This window comes from Pongo abelii, chromosome 12, assembly GCF_028885655.2.
Source record: "Pongo abelii isolate AG06213 chromosome 12, NHGRI_mPonAbe1-v2.0_pri, whole genome shotgun sequence".
Taxonomy (NCBI): domain Eukaryota; kingdom Metazoa; phylum Chordata; class Mammalia; order Primates; family Hominidae; genus Pongo; species Pongo abelii.
The window spans coordinates 122,037,411-122,057,003 of NC_071997.2; the positions used below are offsets into that span (position 1 = coordinate 122,037,411).

At 47.3% G+C, this 19,593-nt stretch overlaps 1 long non-coding RNA gene across 1 annotated transcript; it reads right to left on the reverse strand.

Annotated features, from left to right (window-relative positions):
• Window positions 1-16,707: 16,707 nt before the first annotated feature.
• On the reverse strand, window positions 16,708-18,544 carry LOC129057600 (uncharacterized). Its single transcript, XR_008522239.2, has 3 exons — window positions 18,502-18,544; window positions 17,735-17,946; window positions 16,708-17,407 (listed from the first exon to the last, which is right to left on the reverse strand). It is a non-coding gene; the product is annotated as an uncharacterized LOC129057600 (long non-coding RNA).
• Window positions 18,545-19,593: the final 1,049 nt, after the last annotated feature.

Here is a 19,593-nt window from a genome sequence, read left to right on the forward strand (position 1 = left end):
TCCCTGAGTCCTAAATGCTAGCGACCTCGGCGGCTAAGATTTTATATCAAAAAGCCATGACCGGGAGCTCTTTATCTGTGTGGGTCACAGAAGGATTGTCCTAACTTCTCTGCTCCTCCCAAGCCAGCCCCCTCCTTCCGTACAGAAACTCCATCCTCCACTCCCTCCTGTCACCGCACCCACCATCTCCTGCTTTCTTCCCCTAAGAGTTCAGTGGTCCCTCCTGCTGTTTCAAACACTCCCTGGCCTGGCTACTATGAGGGACTGCAGTTTATTCACCAAGAATAACTCTAGCTTCACTTCATTCCTCTCTCCTTCTGGAAAAGATTTAAGACCACAATTCACAGAATTAGCCCTGCTTTCAGATAGAATCCAATCCAAGGAGGAAAGCTCCGCATCCTTAAAACCTCTTCCAAATCCCCTAATGCAACCCAAGTGAGCAGGTCCTTCCTGGGCCCCCCTCCTGAGACACCCCAGGGCCCTGCGCAGTGCACTCTCTTCCTGGTTGCAATGAGCCCAGGGTTGTTCAGACATTGGCCTGTGGCTTGAGCTGAAGGGCACTGACCACATCCTCATTTGTTTACAGAAGGGGTTTCGTGTATGTGTGTGTGTGTGATTTCTTTTCTTCTTCTTCTATTTTTTTTTTTTTTTTTTTGACACAGGGTCTCACTCTGTGTCCAGGCTGAAGTGCAGTGTCGTTAACACAGCTGACTCAGTGCAACCTCCACCTCTCAGGCTCAAGCGATCCTCCCACCTCAGTCTCCCAAGTAGGTGGAACTATAGACACGCACCACCACACCCAGCCAATTTTCTGGTTTTTTTGGTAGAGATGGGGTAGTGTCATGTTGCCCAGGTTGGTCTCAAATTCCTGGACTCAAGTGATCCTCCCACCACGGCCTCCCAAAGTGCTGGAATTACAGACATAAGCCATGGTGCCCAATCCAGAAGGGATTTCATACATGCTTTTTGTAATGGAGTCTCACACCTATTATTAGGATAGTGAGATTATTTTCATGTCTATAACGATCCACGTTATCATCCCTCTAAACGCCTCCTCTCCTGGTAGGCTTTCCTGAACTACGTCTCTGCCACTTTCCTGCACATAATCCTCTTCTCGATGCTTCTCTGATCCCCAAAGGAGAGCACCTGCAGGTTTCTGCTCTTGGTTTTCTCTGTACATCGTCTCCCTCAGTTATTTCATCCCTGCCTCTCTTATCCTCTCCCTTCCATGTGAAGAACTTCCACACCAGGGCTCCAGCCCTGACCTCTTCCAGCCACCTGCTGGACACCTGCTTCCTAACCCCGGTGTCCTGCCAGCATGTCAGCGTCAGCGGTCACACCAAGCCTGTCACCTCCCCGCACAGAGCTGACTGCACCTGACCCCCTCGTCCCTGCTCGCAGCCTGCCCTCCAAGACCCTGAAGGACCAGAAGCAGGGGCGCCACCCCGGAGTCTCCCTCCCTCTGGCCTGCACATCCAGTCAGCACCATGACTCGCATCGATTTCTACAGGCACAGCTCATGCCAAGAGAAGCCGGGAATGCAGAGGCCCAGGGCAGGAGATCATGGTGGTTCTTCATTTTGCTTGCACTGAGAAACTAAAAACCCAGAGAGGAGTGATAACATGACCAGGGTCCATCCACTGGGGGAGGCCAAGCCAGGACTGGCCCCGTGTGTTCAAGCTGCCTTCCTCTTCCCCACCAGGCAGCGCCTCCTGCACCCCTCAGGACCCTCACGGACACCACAGCTGCCTCCCAGCCAGCCTCCTGTTCCCATCTCTCCCTCAGCCACCTGCTTCCCGCAGCCAGCAGCACAGCTCACTCCCCAAGCTGAAGCCGTCAGTGTCTTCCCAGTCACTGCGGGTCACACAGAGACCCCCATCTTCCCTCGGCCCAGGTCCTCAGGAGCTACACTCACTCTATCCTCCCACAGCTTCCCACACAAACTTCCAAATGGGCTGCACAGGGACGCTGGGGCCCACCTGCTTCTTGCCTCCTCTGGTCTGAGGTCCTTTCCACTCCATTGGCCGGTCATCATCTGCTTGCCCTCTGTCCTCTCCCACACCCAGGGTCTGTTCCTCTCCCACAGCACAGTGTGGGCTCCTGTCCACAGCACCGGGCCCTAGGCCACCAGGGCTCTCTGTGGCTGTGCGTGCTCCTGTCCACAGCACCAGGCCCTAGGCCACCAGGGCTCTCTGTGGCTGTGCATGCTCCTGTCCACAGCACCGGGCCCTAGGCCACCAGGGCTCTCTGTGGCTGTGCGTGGGCTCTGCTGGGCTTGGGACTCTGCAGGTGGGAGCCCCATCAAGTGAGCTTTCCCTCTAAGCCCAGTGCTTAGCACGCACCAGGCCCTTAGGAAAGGTGGAGGGAGAGAATGAGGCGGCCCTCCTTTTAAGAGCACATTAACAAAACCTCCCAAATGGTGGCAATGATCGTTGTCTATACCATGGAGGCTTTCCGTTGACAGAGTTCCAAAACAAGCCTGGTCTCTGAAGATGCTGAGAGGAGCGGTACTTGCTCTTTGACTGTAAGAACCAAAGCTAAGGGCCTTCTAAGAAGAGTCATCAGGGTCCCTCACAAATAGGGGTACAAATACTTCCCATAGGGACTACTAAGAATCCATGAAACAGCCCTGCTTTCAGTCCCCGCCATGCCCCCGACCATGTAAAGACTGCACTGGGGAGGGGCAGTAAGGGACAAGTGTGCAGCACCAGGGAGCTCACAGCCCAACAGGACAGAGGGACACAGGGAGGCAGAGCTCACAGCCCAACAAGATGGGGGGACACAGGGAGGCAGAGCTCAGCCCAACAGGATGGGGGGACACGGACAAACAGAGCTCACAGCACAACAGGATGAGGGACACAGACAAACAGAGCTCGCAGCCCAGCAGGACAGAGGGACACAGGGAGGCAGAGCACACAACCCAACAGGATGGGGGGACACAGGGAGGCAGAGCTCAGCCCAACAGGATGGGGGGACACAGGAAAACGGAGCTCACAGCCCAACAGGACAGGGGGACACAGGAAAATGGAGCTCACAGCCCAACAGTACGGAGAGAGACAGGCAAGCAGAGGCCTGCCACAAGCACGAGCCCACAGGCAAAATCCAAGGGGCCCCACGCAGATGTGCTGGATGGAGGCGGCCTGGCTTTGATGGGGAGGTGACCTTTCAGAGCTGAGCCCCAGAGCTTTGCATCCTTGCACTTAACCATCATCAGCCACATACCATCGAATAGTTGATATCACACAAAAAGACACCAGTTAAATTATCAGGGGGCATTTCCTCCTGATAATTACTTTTCTTACAGAGAAACATCTTTCCCAGAAGTAACGGCCTCTGCAGATTTACTCCAACCTCCATTGGCTGGAATTAGGTCACATATTGACATTTTAACAAACACTAGCAAAAGGCATAGAATTATCATTATGACTAATCAACCTGCACACCCTAGGGCAGAAGAAGGTCTCAAGCATCATCTAGACCCCCCACAACTGAAGAGAATTGGGGTTCTTTTGGGAAGGAATAGGGTGGAGGGCAGTGGCAGTGGCAGCTACCAAGGGAAACCCTTTGCCCCACATCCTCCACTTGCCATAGAGGACTGTGGGGCCAGGCTGGAACAAAATGCCAGCGGTGAGAGGCAGTGTCCCAGTGTAGGAGGGTTTCTGACCGATGCCTCAGAAAGTCTGGGTGCTCCTTCTAGTTCTGATAACTGCCAGTCATCTGACGTTGGCCGGTCACTTGCCCAAGTCTGTTTTCTCACCTATAAAATGGAGATTGTAATCTTTCACCCACCTACGGTAAAGATCAGATGAGGAAAAAAGTTGTGTGTGCTTTGTATAACCTTATTGGGTGTAAAGTGACTTCCTTTTCTTTCCCTCAAAACAGGGTAAAAAAATGATTGTGATATGGGATGCAGTTTGCTGGCTGGCACCAATGGAGGCTATTTTGGGAGGAGTGGTAACTAAGAAACATGAGGCACTGGTAACCTTGGCAACCATAGGTAAGGCAGGATCCCGGTGCCCCGGCTTTCTGTATTCCACTCTTATCTCCAACTCTCAAGGCTCACTCTCTGGTGATTTGTCAGGCATGGCGTCTCCCAGGGCCCAGGAACGCCTGGTGTTGGCCTGGCTAAACTACTCTTGGACGAAAAGGTCTGCACAGGCTCTGAGGGACAGGCAGCTCCTTACTTCTGATGTCGCCATGAGAAAGTGCAGGGTGGCCTCCTCAGGAACGCATTTTCTGCCTTCCTCCTGTCTTGGCCCTTGGCACCATGGCAGCCTCCTCACTCCTGCTGTCCAGGGTACAAACTCCGCATACAGGAATCAGGCTTGTACTCAGTAGAGTCTAGTTAGCAATTACAGTGGGCCCCTCTTATCCCTGGGGGATACATTCCAAGGCCCCCAGGATGCTTGAAACTGCAGATTGCACTGAATCCTCTATATGTTTTTTCTTATACATATATACATACATAGCTATGATAAGATTTAATTCATAAATTAGGCACAGCAAGAGAACTAACAACAATAACTAATAATAAAATAGAACAATGATAGCCACATCCGGCATCACTAGTCTTGCACTTGACACTATTAAGTAAAATAAGGGTTATTTGAACACAAGCACTGCAATCCCACTACAGCCCATCCTTCACCCAGAGGGCTACTAAATGACTCATGGGCAGGGATCGCCTACGGCGTGGAGACTCTGGACAAGGGGAGGAATCACACCCTAGGGAGCCAGAGCGGGAAGGCATAAGACTTCACCACACTCCTCAGACCATGTGCAATTCAAAACTTATGAACTATTGATTTCTGGAATTATGCATTGAATATTTCAAGCCTCAGTTGACCAGGGGTAACTGAACCTGCAGAAAGCAAAAGCCCAGATAAGCAGGGACCACTGTACAAGCACAAAAGCAGTTACAAGCAAGACAGGTCTGCCCAGGAAGACGCAATAATGATATTCCCTTATAAACTCAAAGTGTTTAAACCATTGTTTCTATTGAGCAGATATAGAAGATATTAGTAGATATAGATAGATACGGGTTATTTATAAGCAGTGCATACGGTGTCAAGACCACTAGTGCTACAAATACCCACAGCCCCACAGCCCTGCTTAAGAACCAGGACACAGCAGGCACCTTTGCAGCCACCTCTATGCCTTGATCATGAATTTCATAAATTGTGTGATTACATTTCCTTGCTGTACTTCATAGTTTTATCATGTTTGTACCACTGAAGAGGTATTTAGTTTTGCACTTTACACAAATGATATAGACTCATTCTTCTCCTACTGCCTCTTTTTTTTTTGCTCAACTGTATATTCTGGGTTTATTCTTCTTCATGCACATATTTGGAGTGGCTTTGGTTTCACTGCTTTGTAGCACTCCATTATGTAAATATAAGTACTTACTATGTAAATATGTAACTATACAGGAACTTATTTATCCCTTCGCTGCCAATGAACATTTGGGTGGTTTCCAATCTTAGGCCACCAGGAGCAATGCTGCTATGAGCATTCTTCGTAAGACTTTCTCTAGGCTCCATACCGAGGAGTGGAACTGCTAGGTACTAAGACACGGGCATCTTAAGCTTTACTAGGCACAAATGCCAGACTATTTGTGCCCATTTACATTCCCACCAGCAATGGACAGATTCACAGAGTCTCTTCACGTCTCTTTCTTTTTTGAAACAGGGTTTCACACCTTCACCAGGGCTGGAGTGCAGTCGCATGATCACATCTCACCACAGTCTCAGCTTCCTGGGCTCAGGTGATTCTCCCTGAGAATGAGAATACAGTTTGGATGAAAAACAGGACAAGAGTGAAATGTGCTGGGCTGGGTGTGGTCACTCACACCTATAATCCCAGTACTTTGGGGGGCTGAGGCAGGAGGATTACTTGAGCCTAGGAGTTTGAGACCAGCCTGGGCAACATAGTGAGACCCCATCTCTATCTTTTGTTTTTAAAGTAAAATGTGCAGTAATACTCCCGCAGCAGTCAATTTAAAAATATCTAAAATATCACTTATAGTATCATAAATATATGCGTAGTGATAGATACATATTTAAAAGTATGCAACCCCAAGGTAGATAAAATGCCTCAATTTTTACTGAAAAACATGAAAGAAGACCTAAGTAAGTGGCAAGATATATCAACTTCCCTAATTCAAAATATTCTAAGTCATGTAGACGTTAATTCTTTCCAAACCAACCTACACATTGAATTCGGCACTATTCAAAGCCCCAACAATGTTGTGTGTGTGTGGAATCTGACAACCTGATAAGCAAATGGATATGGAACAGCAATTGGCCACATATAGCCAAAATACTGCAGAAGAAGAACTAGGTCGGGGAACTAGCCCTGCAGGGGAGCAGTACTTAGTAACAAGTTACAGTAATTAAGATAATTTGGTATTGGGAAGGGATATAAAAATAAACCAATGGAATAAAATATAGGCCCAGAAATAGATGAGGCATACACAGAAACTTGATTTATGACAAAACAGTCTGGGTGGACTAGTGGGGGAAATGTACTTTTTATGAATGATATTGAAATAAAAATAATCATACAGAAAAAAAATAAAATGGGATTCTTCCTCATGCCATTTACCAAAATCAATTCTAGGCAGGTTAAAGACCTGTTTATGAAAAGCAAAATTGTAAAACTTTAAGAAGATAATGTAGTTTTTACCTTTATGACTTCGGGTTAAGAAACTCTGAAGACAGAAAGAAGTACAAATCATAAAGGGAAAGATGGATAAATTTGATAACATTAAAATGAAGAATTTTTGTTCATTAAAGAAACATGAGTGACTGGGCTCAGTGGCTCACATCTGTAGTCCCAGCACTTTGGGAGGCCAAGGCAGGAGAATCGCTTGAGCCCAGGAGTTTGAGAGCAGCCTGACCAATATGGGGAAACCCTGTCTCTACTGAAAAAATATATATATGTATAAACTAGCCAGGGGGCCGGGTGCAGTGGCTCACAGCCTATAATCCCAGCTGTAATCCCAGCACTTTGGGAGGCTGAGGCAGGCGGATCACCTGAGGTCAAGAGTTCGAGGCCAGCCTGGCCAACATGGTGAAACCCCCGTCTCTACTAAAAATATAAAAATTAGCCAGGCATGGTGGCACATGCCTGTAATCCCAGCTACTCTGGAGGCTGAGACACAAGAATCATTTGAACCCGCGAGGCAGAGGTTGCAGTGAACTGAGATCGCACCATTGCACTCCAGCCTGGGTGACAGAGTGAAACTCTGTCTCAAAAACAAAACAAAACAAAACAAAACTGGGGACTACTTAAACAGAGGAGAACTAGTGATTTCTAAATAGAATAGGCTTTTCCACCATCTACAAAAGGAAGAAGAAAGAGAGGGAGGAGGTGTTGGGGAGGAGGATAAGAAGGGGGAAGAGATGAAGAGGAGAAGGGGACAAATCTGTTCATATAAATTGTCATTCCTTTGAAAGTAATCTGTCTTCTCTCACCACTTTTAATGTCTTCTTATCTTTGGTGTTCTGTAGTTTCAGTACTATATGATATGATCTCTCACACATTCTTTTTTTTTTTTTTTTATGAAATGGAGTTTCACTCTTATCACCTAGGTTGGAGTACAATGGCACTACCTCACATCACTACAACCTCTACCTCCTGGGTTCAAGCGATTCTCTTGCCTCAGCCTCCTGGGTAGCTGGAATTACAGGTGTGTACCACCATACCCAGCTAATTTTTTGTATTTTTAGTAGAGCCAAGGTTTCACCATGTTGGCAGATCACCTGCCTCGGCCTCCCAAAGTGCTGGGATCACAGGCATGAGCCACCACACCTGGCCTATTCTTTACAACAACCCTGTGAGGCAAACAAGACAGCCATTGTTATCACTTGAAAGATTCAGAAGCCAAGACTCAGAGAGGTTAAGACTTACAAGGGAGTGAGAGGTGAGAATGCATTTTCAAGAATGAAATTTCTTTCTCTTTATAATAAAGGATCAATGGAGAAATGGCTAAGTTAGGTCTAAATTCTGTCAGAACTAGCAGCAGAGGACTGAAATAAAGGAGCCCGATGTCAGAAACATCACTCAGGGAGTCAGGTTGCCCTGCAGAGCTATGCATCTGTTGAAGGGAAGGTGTGAAAGTTGAGAGGCTGGTACTCAGCTTCCTACACCCAGAAGCTCCACCTTTCTGATCACCTTTCTGATCCACTTCTCTGAGCGGGGAGTCCAACTGCTGACACTCAAGCTCCCAAGAACCTGATTGGGAGCATAAGAAAGGATTTCAGAGAATTAATTTGCAACTCAAAATAGAATGACCACACGGATCAGACAGTCTAGAGTAGTGATCTCCCGATTGTTTTTATGTGCAGCCCATTGGTAAAATAAAGCATGCATCCTCAGTAAATGCACATTCATCTTTTATAAACGTTCAAAGTATTGAACATGATTATACGACCCATTATTATACTCTTAACAAATAAGCCAAAAATTGGCTGCTGGGACAAGATGAGAGATAGAGACAAATGGAAGTTATATTTGTCCCCAGTGAACCATCTTGTGCACTCCTACTCCAGAGACTGCATCTGGACCCCTGCAAGCCGGGAGAGCATGACAGAAAAAGTCTAATGACAATGGGGGTGGGGAGAGAGAGCTCAGAGCCCCTCGGAATGAGGAGAAGTGGTGTTGGAGAAATGGCAACCCAGCCCCCACCCCACCTCCACTGTTGGGCAGGCCTGCTGGTGGAGCCTCTAAGTCAGGGTTCTGCCCTTGGGCAATGCCCCCACCTCACCCACCCTCAACACACAGACCTGCAGTTCTAAAGTTTTCTGCCAAGCTCCTCTGGTGGCCTGACACACTCGGCTCCCTCTCGTGTTTACATTCAGGTCACAGTTAGCCTGTATCCTTAGCAGCCAGGCAAGGGACCCCTCCTCTCTTTTTAGGGATTTCTGCAGAAGCTGAGCTTTTATCCATATTCGGATTCCACCAACCTTTCCCCATCACTGTCATTTTTTAATGAATACGTGCCCTTCCTCCTATTTTGAAGGATCTGTTCAGCTTTGTAGATTATGGGATATGCTGGGTGAGGAAAGATATCCAGAAGTCGTTGGTGGTGTCGAGTGTGATATGATAACTTTGAAAACTTAAGATGGTATCTGCTTCAATCAAACAAACAATAACAGCAAACACCATTCTGAGAATCCTACGAGATAAAAATATTTTTATTTATATCTAAGGAAACCAAGGACCAGAAAGGTCACCAACTCTGATCTACATCCCACCTAGTAAGTGGCACAGCCAGGACTTGAACCTGGGTCTGTCTGGCTTCAAATCCTGAGTGTGCTCCTTTCCCCTCATTGTCTTTTCAACAATGTCAGAGGCAACTGAGTTAACACAGGAGCTCGGTGGGAGGGATATTGCCAGTACTATCATAGTCAGTAATTACAGCTGAAACAGCCAGGACTTCGATACCATATTTAATTTTTGTAAATACATGGCTTTTTATTGCATATGAATTAAAATGCCCATTACACTAACAAGATACCTAGAATTCGAAAATAAGAAATTTTTAAACCACTGAAACATCTACTGGTATGTAATTATTCACTGCCTTCAGACTTTATATTTTGAAAATAGTCACAAAGAGCAGGGATAATTAAGCTGATATTATTACTCCATTATTAGATCACCATTGTGTTTTAGTCACATGATTAACAAATTTCCTTCCTGATTGAAACTGAAATGCCCATCAAGATTAGTTGGATTTCAGGGTCAATCACAAGAAAATACAAAATGAAGGTAAGGGGTTGATTAAACAAACTCAGAAATTGGCACGGTATCCTGGACCATCTACGAGGTAACAGTGTGAGTTCCACTGGAAGGCAGGTCGAGCTGAGATGGAAACGGTTGCTGCCCTAATGCCTCCTTCCCTAGAATCCACCTGGAGAAATTACAGAGCAAGAGAAACAGATCAGAGGAACAAATGACAAGAACAACGAGATTTTTGAAATTTGGATAGCTGACAGCTATCAGAAGTGGTGCCTGGTGTCAACAGCTGCCCCCAGCATCCAGCACAACCTGTTGAGAAAACAGAGCAGGTGTGTGTCTGGGTGTGTCCCCTTATGGAAAGGGAGGCCACCTCCCAAAGTTTGGTGTGTCTCAGACGGCAAGGAGAAGGCACGGCCACAATTTATTGAGAATTGGAAGTTTGATTTAAGTGGGGGTCTTTCAAATGAGGAAATCTGATCAGCACTGGGTAACAGCCATGATACAACAGTCAGTCTGGACATGGTAGACAGAGGAAGGTGAGGATTTTGAGGCAAAGAATTCAAAGACTACCTGTTGATGTTTTCCATCAGAGAGTAAATGAGTGTTTCCAGAAGTTCCTATAAGAACTATCAAGCCATCTGCCTGGGCTGGAGACTCCTGGGAAAATAAAGTCATGTTGATGAAGACAGGAATAACATCAAGTGAGGTTCATACACACAGTAGGGTGTTTTGGCTTTCAGTGTCCATGCCCAGTGTGGGGGTAGATGTTCTGGTTCTTACTGGTTGGAGTGGGACTGGCATCGAGGTGGTGGCATAGGGAGCTACAGCCTGGAAGACAGCCAGAGGGGGCATTAAGAGGGTAGGCGAGGCCGGGTGCAGTGGCTCACGCCTGTAATCCCAGCACTTTGGGAGGCCGAGGCGGGTGGATCACCTGAGGTCGGGAGTTCAAGACCAGCCTGACCAACATGGAAAAACCCCATCTCTACTAAAAATACAAAATTAGCCGGGTATGATGGCGCATGTCTGTAATCCCAGCTACTCAGGACACTGAGTCAGGAGAATCATTTGAACCCAGGAGACAGAAGTTGTGGTGAGCCGAGATCATACCATTGCACTCCAGCCTGGGCAACAAGAGTGAAAGTCCATCTCAAAAAAAAAAAAAAAAAGAGGGTAGGCGAGAAGGCATTTCTAAGTTCCACTCTGGCCCCCGTTCTGCAAGGCTTGGTGCAGCCATTGCCTGGCCCTTCAGGACAGGCGGCTGCTCCTGGTATCTGAAATAATGTCAGGGCAATCCATGATTCCTGCCGGGGTGAGGATTTGATAAAAACAGGTGAGGACAGAGCACTCAACCCCAGCCACTCACCCACAGACACCTACAGCACAGGGATCTGAGGAGACCGGCTCCACCCAAGACTGCTTTTCCCTGGGGGGTTGGTGGTGCAATTCTGAAGAATGCAGTTGCCAGGTGAGGAGACAAAAATCCAGTGAGTCTGAGATCTGGGGGTCTTCATCCTAGGTTCCATTTCTCTCCTTCCATTAAATGCAGGGATGGACATGGGCGTGGCCTTTGACCCTTCCCAAGAACACATTTGCAGATGGAGTAACCAAAACCCCATTCTTATGGGGTTCTGAGCTCATAGGCCAATGTAACCAGATTCCTGAGGACAACTACCATAAAACAAAGCCAGCTAGGTAAACATCATTTCGTGTCTGAAGCAGAAATATTGGAAGAGGAGGACAAAAATTTTAAAGAGCATAGTAGTATGTATACATAAGATAAAGAAATAAATGGCAAAAATTATTTGCAAGAATGAGAAAATATTTTCTTAAAAAAGAGAAAGGGCAAAGGATTTGAATAGACATTTCTCCAAGGAAAATACACAGGTAGCCAATAGGCACATGAAAAAATGCTCAAGATCCTTAGTCGTTAGGGATACACACATCAAACCCACAATGAAATACAATTTCACACTCACTAGAATGGCTATTATAGAAAACAACAACAACAGAACATAGCAAAGTGTTGGTGAGGATGTTGAGACATTAGAACCCTTGTGCATAACTGATGGAAATATAAAATGGTATAGCCATGTGAAAAATAGTATGACAGTTCCTCAAAAACTTGAACATAAAATTACCATTTCACCCAGCAATTCCACTTCTGGGTATATATTCTCAAAAGAACTGAAGGGACTTGAACAGATATTTGTACACCCCTGTGATAGCAGCATTATTCACAATAAGGAATATTGTTTTCACCGGAAGGTGGAAACAACCTATGTGTCCATCAGTGAATGAAAGGATAATCAAGTTGTGATATGCACACACAATGAAAAATCACTCAGCCTATTGCCATGATCTGTTTCTATTCCCGACACTTATGACACAAAATGAATGGGGTTTTTCACACATCAACCACCAATTCTCTAACTCTCCAGAGACCAACTGGATATACAATGACTCGATTCAATTCTGACACTATTTTCTGGAGTTAGCGTCAGACAGGCTATGGGCTCAGCCCCACAAGACTGCTCCCACTTCAGACACCAATCCCAAGAGTGGACCTCCTGTACTTACAACCAACAAGCTATAAATCAGGGGTCCTCACAATGCCCTCCTCTGGTTCAATAATCTGCTAGAAGAGGTTACAGAACCCAGGAAGGCACATACCTACTATTATCACCTTCTCATAAAGGATACTACTCAGAAGAAGCTAAATGGAAGAGATGCACAGAGCACGGTATCAGGGAAAGGGGAGAAGCTTTCATGCCTTCTCTGAGTGGACTCCCCTCCCAGTACCTCAACGTGTTCATCAACTCAGAATCTCGCTGAACTCCATTGCTCAGGATTTTCATGGAGGTTCCGTTATGAAGGTATGATTGATTAAATCATTGGTCCTAGGTGATTGATTAATTTCCAGTCCCTCTCTCCTCTCTGGAGATTGGGGATTGAAGCCGAAAGTTCCAACCCTCTAGTAATACCTTGGTCTTTCTGGAGGCCAGCCCTCCTCCTAAAGGTATCTAGGGGCGCCCATCCACCAATCATCTCATTAGCCTACAGAAAGACACTCATCTGGTGATCCAAGGGCCTTAGATGCTCTTATGTCAGGAACCAAAGACTAAGACCAAATATCCTAACAAAAGATGCTTCTATCACCCCATCAGTCAGGAAATTGCAAGGGTTTTAGGAGCTCGGTGCCAGGAACTGTGGACATAAACCAAGTATATATGTATATAATATCACAATATCACACAGTCTTAAAAAGAAAGAAATCCTGATGCATGCGCCAACATGAATGAACCTTGAAAACATGCTAAGTGAAGAGAGCCAGTCACAAAAGAATAAGCACTGAATGATTCCACTTGTATGAGGTACCTAAGGCAGTCAGATTCATAAGGACAGATGATAGAAGGGTGATTGCCAGGGGCTGGAGGGAAGGAGGAGTGGTGAGTTATTGTTTAATGGACATAGAGTTTCAGTTTGGGATAATGAAAGAGTCCTGGAGAGGAAGGGTGGTGATAGTTGCATAATGTGAATATCCTTACTGCTGTAAGGGAGGGAAAAATGCTTTCCTCTACTGTCTTACATTCTGTAGTAAGGGTCTGTGAATTAAGCTGAAAAAAGATTAACAGGGGGAAAGGCATATGGATTTTACTTGATGTAATTTTCATTTTTATGTGCACATGGAGGTCTTCATAGAAAAGAAATGAGGATCCAAAGAGAAAGGTAGACCTGAGGGCTTATATGCCACTGTAACTGTGCACCCAAAGGTATCCGAGACAGATCTCAATCAATTTAGAAAGTTTATTTTGCCAAGGTTAAGGTTAAGGATGTGCCCTGAGACAGTCTCAGGAGGTCCTCAAGACATGTGCCCGAGAAAGACGGTAGGGGCACAGCTTGCTTTTTTTTTTTTTGGAGATTGAGCCTCACTCTATCGCCCAGGCTGGAGTGTAGTGGCACAATCTCGGCTTACTGCAACCTCCGCCTCCCAGGTTCAAGCAATTCTCATGCCTCAGCCTCTTGAGTAGCTGGGACTACAGGTGTGCACCACCACACCCAGCTAATTTATTTGTATTTTTAGTAGAGATGGGGTTTCACCATGTTCGCCAGGCTGGTCTTGAACTCCTGACCTCAAGTGATCCACCTGCCTCGGCCTCCCAAAGTGCTGGGGTTACAGGCATGAGCCACCATGCCCAGCCCAGCTTGCTTTAATACATTTTAGGGAGACATGACACATCAATCAATATGTGTAAGATATACATTGGTTTGGCCCAGAAAGGCAGGACAACTCGAAGCAAGGGGCTTCCAGGTCGTAAGCAGACAACAGACAAAGGTCGCATTGTTTTTTGTTGTCATTTTGTTTTGTTTTTGAGACAGGGTCTCGCTCTGTCACCCAGGCTGGAGTGCAGTGGTGTGATCATGGCTCACTGCAGCCCTGACCTCCCAGGCTAAAGCGATCCTACCTCTTCAGACTCCTGAGTAACCAGAACTACAGGTGCATGCCACCATGCCAGGCTAATTTTTTGTATTTTTAGTAGAGACAGGGTTTTGCCATGTTGCTCAGGCAGGTCTCAAACTTCTGGACTCAAGTGATCCACCCACCTCAGCCTCCCAAAGTGCTGGGATTACAGGCGTGAGCCACTGCACTCGGCCAGTTACATTATTTTGAGTCTTTGATTAGCCTTTCACTGAATACACAATTTACTCTGGCTCAGGGAATCTGCAGTTTTACATAAACAACAGGGCAGAGGAAGCAACAGATAGGCATTTGTCTCAGGTAAGCAGAGGGATAACTTTCTGTCCCACACCTGTGAAGACGAGCTAACAGTTTACATTTCCAGGGTGAAATTCAACTGAACTGTTTTAGGGTAAAGATCTTGAGCCCCACAAGGAATTCCCTTGTGGGTAAATTGTGAGGGAGCCATGTAGGTTTTTGATCTTTGTAGCTATCTTATTTAGGAATAAAATGGGAGGCAGGTTTGCCTGACATAGTTCCCAGCTTGACTTATCTTTTGGCTTAGTGATTTGGGGATCCCGAGATGTTTTTCCTTTCACAATAACAAAAGGTAATAATTTGTAGAGAAACGGCAAGACAAAGGACAAGGCATTTGGGTTCCTAGAGGCAGCAAATTGTGATAAGGTAAATATATGTGGGGAGTCTCGTGGGAGACAAAGGTTATTGAGTGGCCGGGGGCGGTGGCTCACATCTGTAATCTCAGCACTTTGGGAGGCTGAGGCAGGCAGATCACCTGAAGTCAGGAGTTTGAGACCAGCCTGGCCAACATAGGGAAACTCTGTCTCCACTGAAAATACAAAAATTAGCCTGGCATGGTGGCATGTGCCTGTAGACCCAGCTACTCGGGAGGCTGAGGCAGGGGAATCACTTGAACCCAGGAGGCGGAGGTTGCAGTGAGCCAAGATCAGGCCACTGCACTCCAGCCTGGGTGACAGAGCGAGACTCAGTCTCAAAAAAAAAAAAAAAAAAAAAAGACTTTGGGGGACTGTTGAGAAGACATGATTGTATTTGAAATCTGAGAAGGACATGAGATTTGGGAGTGGCCAGGAACAGAATGATATTATTTGGGTCTGTGTCCCCTCCCAAATCTCATGTCGAATTGTAATCCCCAGTGTTGGAGAAGGGGCCTGGTGGGAGGTGATTGGCTCATGCGCGTGGACTTTCCCCTTGCTGTTCTCATGATAGTGAGTGAGTTCTCATGAGATCTGGCTGTTTAAAAGTGCGTAGCACCTCCCCCCACCCTCTTCCTCCTGCTCCAGGCTTGTAGGATGTGCCTGCTTCCCCTTTGCCTCCCACCATGATTGAAAGTTTCCTGAGGCCTCCCCAGCAATGCTCCCTGTACAGTCCATAAAACCATGAGCCAATTAAACCTCTTTTATTTATAAATTACCCAGTCTTAGGTAGTTCTTTATAGCAATGTGAAAGCAGACTAATACACCATCATAAAAAAGCTTGAAAAAAAATTCAAAAGATGTATCATCCAACTTCTACCACCCACAAATCACTTCCTGGGGCTGAAGAGTAAGGCAGGGAACCCTGACATTGACATATTGCTTACAATATATGTTTCCTAAGCTTTAACTCTTTGTATTCTTATAAGAAGTCAAGGCAGCCGTGAAGTATCATTCCCCTTTCACAGGGGAACTCCGAGGGATCAGGAGGGAAGTGACTTGCCTGAGATCACACAAGCCAGGTAGGAGGCTGGACCCTGAGCCCAGGGATCTTGAATGGTGACTGGGGTCACCCCACAGTACCTGCCACTGTTGCCACAGTCCCAAAGCCACAGGAACAGCCCCTGCACGGTAGGACGTATGCGTCCCACGGTACTCTTCTAAAACCCTAAGGAGGAAATTCTAACCCAGCGATTAGCAGTGATTGGAGTTAATTGCACGTTAGTTACCATGGTTACGTCTAACTTAGTTCTCCCTTGAGCCTATAACAGGAACACGGAAGACTGTTCTCAGGCTAATGCAGTGGGAGGAAAACACCCTGAGCAGGGTCAGAATTGTTCTCTGGGCTTTGTTTGCAGAACCTTTTGATGATCTCCAGTTTCCAGAAGTATTCTACATGGAAATAGTTACCCATGTGCAAAAGGAGCAGCATTTTCTGGCATCCTGAGCCACAAACCAGGTGTCTGGAGGTGTTTCTCTGTAAGGAAAAAGCCAGCAGCCATCTGGCTTCCTCTCCAGAGCCAATGTCATGGAGTTGTTTTAAGGATTGAGGATACAGGACCTTGTAACAGGCTTACAATAATATTTGGCTCTCAGTAAATACCCAATACCTACATTAACATTACATTTCACATATCTCCACAGAACTTATTTTAAGCAGTGTCTTCATTTCTTGTTTAAAATAGAATTTAATTGCAGACCTCTTGTCTTTGATTCTCCAGAATCTTATTCATCCAGACAGAAGAGGAGAACAAGCCTCGGAGCACCCCCAGGAGCTGTCCTGAAGCCGCCAGGAATGGAGGAGCTTGCTTGGAATCAGAGGCCTGTGTTCCCATCCCAGGGCTGCCCCTGCTGGAGATGTGACCTTGGGCAGGCACACTGGGAAGCCTCTGGAAGCCCCGGCCTGCACGCGTGGAAGGGTGAGCCGTACCCCAGGGTCAGAGCACGAGTTCCTTGTGTGTGTCTTGGTGGGAGGTCAGTGGTTGTAGGCCCTGAATGTTGACTGAGTCATCAGACAGAGCCGGCCTGGTCTCAGGTCCCAGAGTGCAGCTCTTGTGATGCCTCACATCAGGGCTGAAGACCCTCTAGCACCCACAGGAGGATCTGTTGGGTCAGCCCAGGTGCCAGCCAGGGAAGGCTCTTGCAGAACTGGAGGCATCCACAGGCTGTCTTCCGCACCTGAACAGCAAAGCCCTGGCCGAGGGCTCCGCCAGCTCCGCCACTGCCTCTCCATCCTTGAGTGACTTCCTAAGCCCACACCCAGGCTTCCAGGGCTCCTCTGAGAGCCCCCTGAATGCACGAGCTCCTCTGGTCCCCCCTCTGTCTTGCCCTTCTTTATTCCTCCATGCCAGTCTACTTGCTCCCCAAAACAAATCTTACCCTTTCACAGTTGACTGTAGTGGCCCTTGAGTCCAGAGCCACTGAAATTCTGTATCGGTTCCTCTTCCCTCCAGGACAAGGAGAGCTTAATTTCCTATGTTATGAGGCAGGGGGTAATTACATGCCATCCTTCCAGCAGAGCAAAGAAAATAATTTTTAAAAAAAAGTTTCACATTAAAACAGGCAGAACATTTCTATTCTGCCATTATTTTAATTCATTGACTTTTTTTTTTTTTTTTTTTTTTTTTTAGCGCCTACTGTATGTCTGCTCAACGAGCTAGGCTCTGATAAGCGAGCTCAACCCCTCCCTGAGTGCGCTGGAAAGAGTGCCCCCCAGTAAGGGAGCTCTGAGCAGTTAGGGTGGCAACCAGTGGTGTGGACACATGGGCCCCAGGCCAGCAGCCCAGGATCAGATACTCACATGTCCTCAGGAAGTCACTGGGTATCAGGCCTTGGGCTGGGCAGAAATGGGACTAGAGAAAGAGCAGGGTGTCGTACGAGGAAGCTGGCGGCAGGAGGACTTCAGGGCAGTCCGGACCAGCTCATGCTTGGGGGCTGCTTCAGGGGAGCCTTTTGCCTGGGCCAAGAGGGCTGGCTAGGAGGACTTGGACAGAAGGATGGGTCCAAAGGGCTCTGGGGTTCAAGAGAGCACCAGTGAGGGAACCCGCCCAACCTCACTCAGAGACCAGATCACGCCCAGCTATTGGGGGGATGGTGGAACAGAACAAATGCCATGCGCGGAGTGCCAAGTGCTCCCCGTGAGTGTGCAGGATTCCCAGAAGGGTCCTGAATGGGAATGGCAGCATTGGAGGAAGAAGCCTAATAAGACCTCCTCCAATTTTCTGTGCATCCATAAAAGCTGCTCCAGTCAGCCACCACTGACGGGCAGGATCCAAAGAGCGGGGAAAGGAATGCATTGTTCACATATTCTCTGGAGAACAAATAATCCCACAGTGATTCTGAAGAACAGTCAGCGATGTTTGATTTAAAAAGTGGCAAAGTATAACTCACAGCTCATTTTCCCTGTGGGGACGCTGCTCTTAATCCTCTTCCCCCTCATGCTACCTTTGAATTCGGGGAGGTGACCCTGGCCAAGCATTTAAGTTCTGTTAACATAATAAATGCTTGTCATCAACTACCTTCAAATTCAGAGGAAAGGGGGGTAATTTTCAACCATCTCCTGAGTACCTCTGAGAAGAAATCAGCTGGCAAACGCATGCAGACATTCTAGAACATTATGTTCTCGTATAATTTGGTCTCGCGTTCTAGAACACTTACCCTTGCTGAGAACACGCTGTTGCTAGGATACGACCAAAGAGTAAACACCCTGACTTTCTATTATTGTTTCATAGAGTCAGAGACTATCCAAGCCTCTGTTGCATTATTAAAACGGCTTCACTAATAGTGTCAGTGACGCCTAATCGGTACATCTAATGGAGGACACTTTCTAGTCCTTCCCTGCCTCTCTCCCATGAACTGGGAGTGCATGCCCTGGCCCTCCAGGACACTTTCCCCTCAACACATTCTTTTACCTCTTTGTTCCTTCCCTTTGAGCCTCTGCCCTCAGCCAGCCCCTTTAATCCGTGGCTGGTCCCAAGGCTGCCTCCCCCAGGGCTGGGACGAGGGAGAGGCAAGAGAGGCAACCAGGCAACAAAATGTCAGGAGGCCCTGGCTCCCAGGGTGTGCAGGGCAGGGCCTGCTCACAATTTGCATCCCGGGCACCTGGTTTGCCCTGGCTCAGTCCCAGTCAGCCCTCTCCCTCGGGCGCTGCTCTACCAGGTGGCCCCTTGGAGCTCAAGGCCACACCTCCTACCTCCTCCCAAACCTCCCCAGCCTAGAGCTTCTCCCTAGCTTCAGGCCATGCCTCCAACTGCTGGTGTCTCCACCTAGCTCTCCTCCAACTGCCCCTGCCACTCCCCACTCACACTATTCTACCTAGCACCCCCACCAGCCCCATCCCATACCTCAAAGCAACCTTCCTTCCTGATACTGTTCTCCAAATCCTCGCCTCCTGGCTACTCACCACCATGACTGCCTTAGGCAAGAACCTCACCATCTCTCTCCCAGACTCTTGTAGTAATCACTGTTCACTCTCCCTACCTCCAATCCAATAATCCACCTGGCCCCATCATCCAGGACTCAAAGCATTTCTGCTGCAAATATCCTCATGCACAGGAATGGGTGCATAGAATGAACTCCCCTCCTAAGGAGGACGATTTGACAATATTTATCAAAATTACAAATGTATATACACTTTGACCCAGCAACTCCACTTCAGGG